The sequence below is a fragment of the Chinchilla lanigera genome, unplaced genomic scaffold, assembly GCF_000276665.1.
Source record: "Chinchilla lanigera isolate Chin_1 unplaced genomic scaffold, ChiLan1.0 scaffold00036, whole genome shotgun sequence".
NCBI classification, from domain to species: domain Eukaryota; kingdom Metazoa; phylum Chordata; class Mammalia; order Rodentia; family Chinchillidae; genus Chinchilla; species Chinchilla lanigera.
In genome coordinates, this window is record NW_004955437.1 from 11,395,845 (window position 1) to 11,407,129 (window position 11,285).

Below are 11,285 nucleotides of genomic sequence, written 5' to 3' on the forward strand. Positions count from 1 at the left end.
TCCGGTACCGGGAACCGAACTCACGACCTTGCGCTTGCCAGGCAGGCGCTTTTGCCGCTGAGCTAAATCCCCAGCCCCTAAGTTTGTGCTTCTGAATTATTTAGAATGCATATAATGGGTCACCAGTTTGTCTTACCACTGAGTACACGCCCCCCCCCACACCCGAGCAAGCTGTTTTAATCATTACAGTGCAGGTTGCAGGGACAATGGGAAGGGTTGGCCAGGTTGTCAACCCCAGGCCAGGTCGTCAACCCCAGGGCAACTTAATGTCCAGGGGAGGTTGCAGGCAAACAAGGAAGTAGGTTGCTATCTACCGGACGCTGATTTCATTATAGCCTGATGTTTCACACACTCATGGCCAGCACAGTACCTGTGGGCAGCAGAGGTCAGCAACTGCTTGAGTGCACGGTGCCGAAATGTGAGCCTATGTGTGTGCTGTAAGCACAGGTTCAGCAAGAGCAACAGCAGGAGGAACTCTAGAAGGGATGGAGTTGAAAGAAGACAGGAATTTCAAGAGAGATGAGACACCATCCAGCTAACATTTTATATACCATTTGTGTTCTAAATGGTTCTCACTGGTAAAACACTTCTCATTCTGATTATTATTATACCTAGCATTTCTCTAACACTCTGTATCTGCAAACTGCATGCAATTGCTTCTTAGTTTATCTCTTACAAGGACTTTTACTTATAAACAACTTGTTGGCTCATTATTTATTAGAATGGGAAGCTGAAGAAACAATATCTGGTCTTTAGCAGCTATGTCTCGGTTATCACTACTCGTCTCCTGGGGTTCTCAAATGAGTAGCCATAAAAAAATCAATTTGCAATTAAGAAAAGAAATGTGCATATTTGGTAGCATTTACCTTGCCATGATTGACAAACGGCCTGACTGACAGCAGCTCTACAATGCAGGGAAAATGTCATCATGGTTAGCACATTGTCTTTCAAAATTAACAATCTGAGAAGGAGGAAAGAGGGGTATAAGAATAATTTGCTTAAGCAATGATTAAGATACTACAGAGACTACACTAAAATTTTACAATAGTAAAAACCCCACAGCAAAAGCCATTATAACTTATAGATATGCTAGAAAATCCTAAAAAAAAGACTGACTTGATAAAAGGAATAATTAAAAAAATAAAAATGGTTCAAAACAACAACAACTATCTTAGAGATGATCTCTCACCAAACTAGATAATGAACCAAGGTTAAGTATTAGTCAGTCAGCTGGTCCCAAGTGATACCTTTTATTATTACTATTGCTATCATCATTTCTAAAATTTCCCTCTGATACGTGTGTATATTTTACCATCTGAACAGTGCTTTTCCTTTTAGAAAGAGAAGGCATGTCTATATCTTTATTGTCCCTTTTTGGAGGTGAGGGGAGGCCGCATTCTTTTAGCTTTCTGAAGCACTGGTCACTGAAATAAGGATGTGAGGAGATGAATATGAACGGAAGTTAAAGGCCAAGTCCCTGAGTGGAATCAGAGGGGCAACTCTGCCATGATCTGGAATTTCTACTTCTAGAAATGGAACCATACAGAGAGAGAGAGAGAGACAGAGACAGAGAGAGAGAGAGAGAGGGAAACACCGAGAGAGAGAGGGCGAAGGAGAGGGAGAGGGAGAGCTCAAAGTGGGTGGGGATGGAGCAGGAGGGATGCCCTTGTGATCAGTTGGAAACTCCATCCCATCAGCCTCTTGAATATATGGAATTAGATCCTGATGACCAGTTAGGTAAATGTCTCTAACTTATATCACTGTTTGGGTTTTATTTTCTATAAGACATGTCCTTGAAATTTATTCTGTCCTCAAATTGCCTGGGATTGGTTTTCATGAAGATCCATTAAGACATCTCCTATTCCATTCAGATAAAATAAACCTTGGATCATAACACCTTGGCTTGAATTGCAAGACAATAGCAGGGAGGGGCTTTGAGGACATCATGGTGATAGACTAAGGCAAGGGCTGGATGCAAGGCCAGAGACAACATGGTGGGCATGGCCTGTGTTCTGGTCCCCATTACCCAAGAGGGAAGCCTTTGGGATGAGTGGAGTAACACGCAGGAGTATGATCTTAAAGAGTAAAACTGGAAACATCATGAGGAGCCACCATGTTTGGCACTTTCCACATTTGGAGACTCTGAAGGCCTTTCTCTGAATCGTCATATTCCTTCTCTTCAGTGCTTTCCATGGTGGTGTCTTGGGAGCTGTCCAGGTGCATAAGAAAAAGGATGAAAGAGCAGAAAGCCAGGCCAGCAGAACCCTTTCCTGATACCTCACCAGGCACTGTGCACTGGCCCATGTCCTATCCAAGCTATTGACTCACTGGAAGGCATGGAGCCCATCATGGCCACTCTGCATTCTTCATGTCCCCAGGCTCCACTGTCATCCTCTGAGCAGTTTTCACACAGGCTGAAGCAAGCAGTTGTGGGAGGTACAGGGAGCAGAGCAGGTTCCCTCTCCATCTCACCCCTCTTGGGCCTGACCTTTCCCAATCCAGTCATCTGCACATATGTGAGCTGGACGAGCTTCCTAAGCTTCCAGAGAAAAAGACGAAGGGCCTCCCACTGTGCACATACACAGAATAGGAAAAAATCCCTTTCCCCAGACATGAGGTCTCTAAGGCCAAAACCAAACCACCATCCAGGGTGTGAGGAGAGAATTCTCAGGGTGTCTGTGTGCTGGGTTACAGACACAGATCAGAAGGCAAGCCCTGGAAAATCTGACTGAGCAAAATAATCCAATCCAGAGCTTCCCCTAAATGACACCTTGTCAAATTTTGAAATTTAATGGTAAACAACAGCAGCGTGTGGAACAGAAATCACCAAGACAAAAAAATATGAAAAGAAAGGATACAAAATAAACACTTTTGTGAAATGCCAGTTGCTGACTATCTTCCTCAAGAAACACTTAACTTTTATTTTTATAAATGTTATTTATATATCATAAAAAAATCAAAGGGATATCACTAATGGCCACAAAAGGAAAAAAATTAACATATTCATGAATGTACTTTGGTGTTACTTGTCAAGGCTGAGAGGTTTTTCTTGAGCTAATAAAATGTTGTTTGAACTGTGCATTATCTGAATTTACCACTTTCTACTGCAAAATTTATGTGCCAATATCTGTAATCAAATAACTTCTTTCTTGACAAATTCTTTTTAAAAAATTTTTTTTGTGGTACCGGGGATCAAACTCATGACCTCACACTTGCCAGGCAGGCACTTATGCCACTGAGCTATATCCCCAGCCCTTGACAAATTCTTAAGCAGCCAAAGAGCAGGAAAATTTAGAGACTGATTTTTCCTTCCCAGATAGTATTTACCAGGCTTTCGGCTTTATCAGTTATAGAAGTCAAAATAAATGATATTAATTTAGCCTCTTGGATAATTTTATGGTGGAAAATAATTCAAATTTGCTATTTACCTCCATAAATTGGTCAATGTAGTCAAAACAATTGACATGGTGGTCTATCAGAGTAAGACTTTTTCTTTGGGAAAAGTAATCTGATTAGTCATCAAATTAAAATTCTAAGATGAGGTGGTTTTCAGAAGGTTTTAACTGGTTATTCTACTTATTTATCCTGCATGTGTACTCTGTATGGTGTCACATTTAGGAAAGGTGACAAACGGGGTGTGTGGCTGATGCTGTCCCAAAGGACCCCAACAGGAAGAAAAGCTTGTCCAATTGCCCAACAACACAATACTGTGAGCACTCTCCACACCTATGCTTACATTCCAGGGTCCAAACACCATTTTGCTGAACTGAGAGGCCCAAAGAAGCAGAGTGCACTGACCCACACTTCAGCAGCACTGGCTTCGTCCTAGCCAGTTCTCGTCAACCTCAGAGACCGCTGTCCACCATCCGGAGGGAAGGTTGACCACTGAAATCCACTTCCTGCAGACACTAGAGTAAGTCTAAGAGAACCCCCACCCACCCATCCTCAGGTCCCCAAAGTCCTACCTCCTTGAATGAGTGGGGCATGAGTATTTCCAGGCTGGGGGTGCTTCTGGGAAGCAGAACACCCTTCAGCACTGACCTTCACCAGAAAGAGCACATCTCATCCTGCAGACAAGAGCCAAGTTCTGGGGCACTGTGCACCACGTGTGGGAATGGTCATTACCACAACCTTCCAGAAAAGCAATTGAAAGTAAAACCAGTATTTAGGAAAAGGCATTAAGAAAGCCCATCTATTTGGGCCATATTTCCATTTCTAAAAATCTATCTGAAGAAAATAAAGTACAGAAAAGCACTGTGCTCAAGGATGTTCATTAAAGTATTACTTATGATGTTTTAGGCAACTGTGAACCATCTGAAGCTCAACAGGAGGGGAGAGCTTATCAGGGGGGAAATTATGGTGAATTATATATGGGAAAGTAACACAGCTACTGATACAGTGTTCAAGATCACCAACCTGACATGAAAGGAATTGAAAATACTCGGTGAAATACCCAAGACATAAAATTCTATATGTCTTAGTCCCAATGGTGTAAAAATGCACATATAAAAAAAGACTGAAGAGAAATACATGAAATGTTCACATTAATTTTCTCAGTGATATGTGTGATTTTAATTTTTTATTGCTTTCTTTCATTTTCTAAAATTTTCATGGGAAGCATGCTTGGCAAGAGAAAGAGATGTCTAAAAAAAGAAACACAAACAAAGGTTAGGTTCCCATTATCCTGCCGAGTGGACAGAACTCAGCAGCCCCTAGGGACTGTGGGGCTGTGGTCCTCTCCAGAAGCAGACTCTGTATCCTCCCTGTCGCTCCACTGACATGAACCCTGGTGATGACTTCTCTTTTCACCCCTTACATCAGGTCCTTCCTTCCTTGAGCTTGGTTTTGACTCTCAGTCTTCTGTTTGTACTGAAACCCTGCCCAGGCAGCCCTCACTTCTCTACAAACCTCCCTCTTTCCCCATCACCACCTTATCCAGGTTATGGTCCTGTCAGCCTCCTGCTGGCTGATCTCAGCCCACTCGTGATACTGACTATAAAATAAATGACCCTCAAAGGGGACGAGTTTTTTTGTGGAAGGATAGGATAAGGAGACACAGTTTTCTCAGAGTATCACAGAAAGGTGTTTCCTATCCATGGGGGCATCCCTCCACTCCCACACGCTTCCAAGTCAGATAGATAACTGTCACTCAGGGACCCCCCACCTTCAGAATGTGCACCTCTGTGAAGAGTGACAATGATACCCAGCCCAGGAGTTGTCATAAGGATTAAATGAGACAACATATGTAGTGTGCTGAGCAAAGCATCTGGCACAGAGGCCGCATGTGACAAATGCCAGCTCCTGTGACTATTAGGTTGATGGGAAGCTCAAGGTCACATAGCTGGGAAGTGACAGCCCCAAGACTGGAATCCCAGCCTCTTTGTGCCAACTTCATGCTTTTTATACTGTGTCCTAACAGGGAACGAGAAGTTCAAGGCACGGCCCATGGTCCCAGAATATTTATAAAGCTTTGCAGCAGGCACAACTGTCATACGAATGCACAAAGTAGTTCTTTCCACAAAGAACTAAGGCAAGAGTAATAAAAGCTACATGGAGCTTAAAAACTACATAATTCTTTTGTCCAAAAATAAAAAAGTGTGTTTATATGTGTGATTTCTTTTCCCCAAAGCTTGGGAACCCTGTCTTTCCTTCCTTGTTTCAATATGTGCTAAGCATGGGAGGTCATATATGAAAATGGAGCCCTTTCCCTCTGCATTACAGAAGATATTTCCGTGACTATTCTGAATTGGAGGAAATTGGAGCTATTGCGGGAAGCATTCCTTAACTTCTAGAAAGTACCATCCATAGTCCCATAACTTACTATATTTAAAAAGCAGTTTCAGTGAAGTTTGACACTCTTTTATTCCTCAACTAGATTAATTAATTTAACCTAAAACATATGACACCTAGCATTTGGTAACACAGAGATAGCATGTTATAGTCAGAGGCAGGAAAGGCCTCAGGGGGATGGAAATGCAAACACCCATACAGGTGCATGGAGAACAGCAAGTTATTAACCCCTCGAGAGTCTACACCATGACAGTGGAATCCAGGATTCTTTCTCAACAACAGGCATTTACATTTCCTTATGACAACTTGTTCTCCTTATAGACTAGAAAAAGAAGAATCCAAAATTCAGTTAGGTACAATGTTCTTTACATATTAGAGGGTGATATTTTAATGAGTGTTTGAGAGATTCACCTTTTGAAACGGATTTAACCTGTTGTCTGTTTTCATAGACCTATATGTCATTTTTCTAAGATGGGCAGATGACACTTAACAAAGGAATGGTTGTTATGGAACCTTCCCAGTAGGAAAGTTTGTCTTCAGAAATACTGTACCTTCCCCTCCTCCATGTCTGCTACCCTGGGGACAAAGGGTGGGAACCCCCATTTTCTAGGTATGGCCAATGAGGCTGATTTGTAAACAGTGTCTGGTTTACATTTTCTGTTCCAATTCTTGCATCAACTTTATGACGTGTGCATTAATTACCCAGTATTTCAGACATGAGGAAATGCTCTAAATTTAAGTAACACATTCTAAAGTAAAGAACGTGGTCAGTGACCTCAAAGACTCCCCTGCTTTAGGGTTCCTGCACAGTTTTCCCCAACATCAGGCACCAACCCCCCCTCCTTAGGTCTGTATTGTGTACCAATTCATACAAGCTGTGAAGAACAAGCTGCTATTTGAGTTAATCTTTCCCTTATACCCTATTATAAAAGCAACCAGGCAGGCATCATCTTAAGCCACATCACTGGGTCTATTAGGAGAATCTTAAATAAGGTGACAAGATTTCAGGATACAGAGACTCCTTGGAGAGAGCATCAAGCTGACATCTTGTTCTGGGGTTATACAGATTTAAAATAACTACAACCTGAGCCAGGATGTGAGCTTACAAAAGCTGCAGTATATCAGGCCTTCTGACTCAGTCCCAGTTCTCTTCTATGGCATCAGCCACAAATACCCAAACATAGGGACAAAACACATTCCAGACTAAGTAGGAATTATTTTAATGTTACTATGTAAGACACGTTGGCAATTCAGAGTGCTGGTCATATCTGGGCTTACACACTGAGTTGAAGCACCTCTTACTAATCAAGAGACCCACACAAGCACCTGCTCCTCCCCCTGCTTTCCTTTTCAGTTACGTGAGAACGACAGCAGTCCCTGCCATAGGTTACAGCAGGACCAAAGCAACAAGCTATAGGCAAGTCTAACTTCTATGTGCTCAGCCCATAGGAAGCATTGTTAGAATGTTAGATATTATTACTCTAGATATTACTATTATTATTCACACATGGCCAGGATTGGTAGTTGGAATGATTGAGTTAATACATTCACTCTAAAAGCAGGAACAACTTCCTGTTCCCTGGTTCACCTGCCTCTTCTCCAAAGGTTGCAGGTAAAGGAAGCTCAGTCAAAGGTTAGTGCCAGGTAGGAAGGAATACAAGCGCCTACTGAGCGATTTCATTTAGATGTTCAAAATTAAAATTCCCTATCTATCTCAAACTTGCTTTCTCTTTTGCACCCTAATTCAGCCAAAAGCCTGAGCATCCTTTGCAATACCTAAGCTCTTCTCCCCAGCCCTCTGCCCACCTGGTGACCAAATACCACAGATTCTCCCTCTGCACAGGTCTCTGTAGATCTCTCTCCCTGTCTGCGGTGTTTTTTTTTTTTTTTTTTTTTTTTTTGCCTGTCTCACTCCAATCTGAGCTTACCACTTACAGAGTCATTTTTCAAACTATACATTAGATTAAATCACTGTTCCATAAAGTCTGCAGGGTTCCTCCTCTGAGACATAGGCTGACCCAGGCTGACTGCAACCTCCTCCAACTCCCCGCCACCTGCACCTCAGACCCCTAGGTGACCTTTCTACATGGGACGCTCAGCATCTGCTTGGAGGACTCTGACCACACCCTGAGATCCAGTCCAAACCCATGCCTCCGGAAAGCTCTTCCTGATCCCTGCCACCCGGCCTTCCCTGGGCTCCTACTATTTGTTCTTATCTGTATTAAATGCAGAATCACTATCATCTATTCCCTCATCCTTCCATCGTGCTAGTTTGATTTCTGGGGAATACAGTCCTTGTTCTTTTGAGCCCTGGCACAGGCTTACACAGCACACAGTGGATGGCACAGAAAGGAAAAAGAACAGGAAAATGAGAGCTCCCTGAGGCCAGAGTTGGTCTTGTAGAGAGAATGCTAGTTCCCGCACTCTGCGTGACTATGTACAAGCAATGGTGCAAGTGGCTCTTGAAAGCGTATAATGAAGACTTGCAGGTGAGAATCCCACAGTCCCCATTTGTCCTGTTAAGTGCTTGTCCCTGGGAAAGGGCACTCCCTCCCAGGCTCGGTGGGATATACGCACTTTAGGCATTTTCAGTGCTCTTGAAATCCTGTCCCCGCTTCAGTTCAGGGCAATCCTAGGCCCGGCCTCAGGCAATAGTTGTTCAATAACTGCTGATTCAATTTGCAGTCCATTGGAAAGCAAAGTGCTGCTCACATTTTAGATGAATTGAACTCAAAGACTGATCGCACTTAATGTAATAGCTCTGAGGCTGAGGCAATCAATGGCTGCGCTGAAATCAGCCAAATGTCCACTCCCTGCTTGTGCCAGTCAGCATTCGCTTAGCCTTCAGCTTCTGAGTGCCCATCTATCTTCCCTATGCCACCAGATGTAGGGGGACGGCTGGCTGGCAAGAGTCACCCTGTACCTGCGCCACATCTGCCCTGCGTTTCTAAGTCAGTGTCCCTGAGGGCGGCGCAGGTGTGAAAGCTGAGCTGCATGGTACCAACGCCCCACTTTCCTGAAGCCTCAGCCTGCCCAGGAGTGGTCCTGGCTGGAGGGGCCAAAGTGGGGCCAAAGGTTGTGCTATCCTTTCCTCTCGACGCGTGGGAAGTAGTGGGGGCTGTTTAACGCAAAAGAGTCCAGAACATGTTTTTCCCACTACAAACAAGACAACTCCCATCCCAGCCCGGCAGTGCACTCTTTAGACGCCTTTGGACCCTTGTCCCCTCCCTGCAAGTTGCAGGGATGGGTCCCAGCCACACTCTGCTACATCAGCGGGCACTGGAAAGACAGCGTACCCGGAATAAATCCTAAAGTGGAATAAAACTCCGACCTCTTGGTAGGAGTACGAGGCACCCAGGACCCCGCACCCGTGCAACGCTCACCGCCCGCGTCCAGCCTGGGTACCCGAACTCTGATAGGGGCGGAAGCCAGGGGCGGAGTCCCCAAGTGCGCACCGCACCCTGCTATCCGAGCCCACCCGGGTCCCCTGCACCTGCAGCCGCCAGGGGGACGCAAGACCGGCCCGAAAGGCGAGGTGAGGTGAGGGCTCCGGAAAGCTGCGCCCCCTGTAGGGCGGCCCGAGAAGTCCCGCGGGACCCTACCCGCGGCCCGGCGACCCCAGACCTAGCGCGCGGCTCCCATACCGTTACGGCCACCGACCTGCGCGCGGGTCAGCTGTGTCTTCACCTGGGTGTCCCGGGGGCCCGGGGGTCCGGCAAGGCCCGGGCGGAGTCCGAGGGTCCTAGCCTCGTCCCCTTTGCACTCTCAGGGGTCCGCGGTGGCCGCACCACCCGCCCGCCCTGGAGCTCCCGGACGCAGCGGCTCGGAGGCCGCGCATGCCGTGCAGGCGGTGGAGACGATGGTGGAGACGCCGCCCCCGCGCGCCCCCAACGCCGCCCGGACTGCTCCAACCAGACCCGGCCCCATCGGGCTTCCCGGGGTCGGAGTCGCGGGCAGGGTCGGGCAGGGGTGAGGGCAGCAGGGAGCCCGGCACTTACCGAGGGCCGCACTATGCGCCGGAGATGTGGAGCCCTAGACCCGCCGAGCACTCGCTGGGCAACAAGGACTCCGTGACAGCCGGCGACAACGGGCGGCTGGGACCGAGGCAAAGCAATTCGGGGAGATCTGTGCCGGAGAAAGTGAACCAGCAGAGGCTCTGTTCTGAAGAAAGAGGACCGAGGATCAGGAAGCCCAGCTCCTAGCGCGAGGCAGAGCCTCGGGCAGGGAAGGAATTATGCAAGCGACCCTAATAGGGAGCCGCCAGGGAGGGTGCGGTGCGACTCACCTGAGCTGGGACAGCAGCCCTGACCATGCGGTGCCTGTCATCTCCCTAATTGCTGCGTAAACAGGCCTCTCCGCTTCGGTCCTCACTGTTACTTAATAACGAGATTAGCATTGCATAGAGGCAACCCATAACCATGTTAGTCCTCACTTACTCAGACAACACACACACACACACACACACACACACACACACACACACACACTCTTGATTCTACTGACTGGCCTGCATTACTATAACAACAGTGTCAAATAAACATTTGCAGAGTTAAAAAATGATTTTAGATTTCTCCAGCCTTCTTCGGGATGCACAAATCCATAGTACTTGTTGATTTAGATGAATTTCCATTTGGAAACGAATTTTTGAAAGAAAATTATTACGTGGAGCAAAAACTTGCTTCCCTAGGATTTTTCTCTTATTGATTAGAACTCACCTTTTGAAATGGCCCAGAACCAAGTTCAAGTCCTCGTCCCAATGTCTTTCAGAAAGCTGAATATAGCTACCGTGTCTGACTAGGACAAGCCTTGCTTTTCCCGAGGAAACGTCTTCCACACTTTAAACAGTATAAAGCCTGGTGTGGTGGCGCATGCCTGTAATACCAGCACCCAGAAGGCTGAGGCAGGAAGATCACCAGGAGCTGGAGGCCATCCTGGACCACATAGTGAATTCAAGACCAGCCTAAACTATCTAGTAAGACTTGTCTCAAAAAAAAAAAGAACAACTACTACAGTAGTTTCTACAACCTTCAACAACTTGACTTTCATCTTAGTAGAGCCTCTCGTTTGTAAATGCATGCATATAGAAGATAAAATGTTCTGGTTATAGACGTAACATATTCATTGTGGACATTTTTGAAAATATGGGGAAACACAAAATTTGAATGAGATGATGTATGAAGCCCTTAGCATAACGCTGGGCACACAGTGACACTTGTGACATGAGGTGCTGCAGAAGGAACATGGCCATTTCCCACCTCGCCTGGGATGTGTTCACCCTGCTAAGCACGGCCACCGATTCCTCCTTTTGCTGCTAAGGGGAATTCTGAGTACTGAGCTCCTGTGGGAGGGAAGGGAGAGGGGAGAAGAGGTGGAGGGCCCACAGTGGCCTTCCTGTGTTTGCCTTGGAAAAAGCAAAAGTTACTAGCCACATACGCTATGCAGTAACAGAAGCAGACAGGGGAGTTCATGGGGATTACAGGTAGGGATTGGGGGCA

At 46.1% G+C, this 11,285-nt stretch overlaps 1 protein-coding gene across 5 annotated transcripts in view; it reads right to left on the reverse strand.

Moving 5' to 3' along the window:
* Rcan2 (regulator of calcineurin 2) overlaps positions 1-10,644 on the reverse strand; it is a 163,294-nt gene extending 152,650 nt beyond the window's left edge. Inside the window, exons 1-2 of one of the 5 annotated variants that reach the window (XM_005389848.2) lie at positions 10,076-10,644; positions 9,789-9,951 (exon numbers count right to left, since the gene is read on the reverse strand). The gene's annotated coding sequence lies outside the window, so the exon portion shown is untranslated. Of the gene's footprint in view, positions 1-9,173; positions 9,405-9,450; positions 9,605-9,788; positions 9,952-10,075 lie in introns of those variants that run through there. The other 4 variants (XM_005389854.2, XM_005389850.2, XM_005389853.2 and 1 more) reach the window with 4 other exon arrangements.
* Positions 10,645-11,285: the final 641 nt, after the last annotated feature.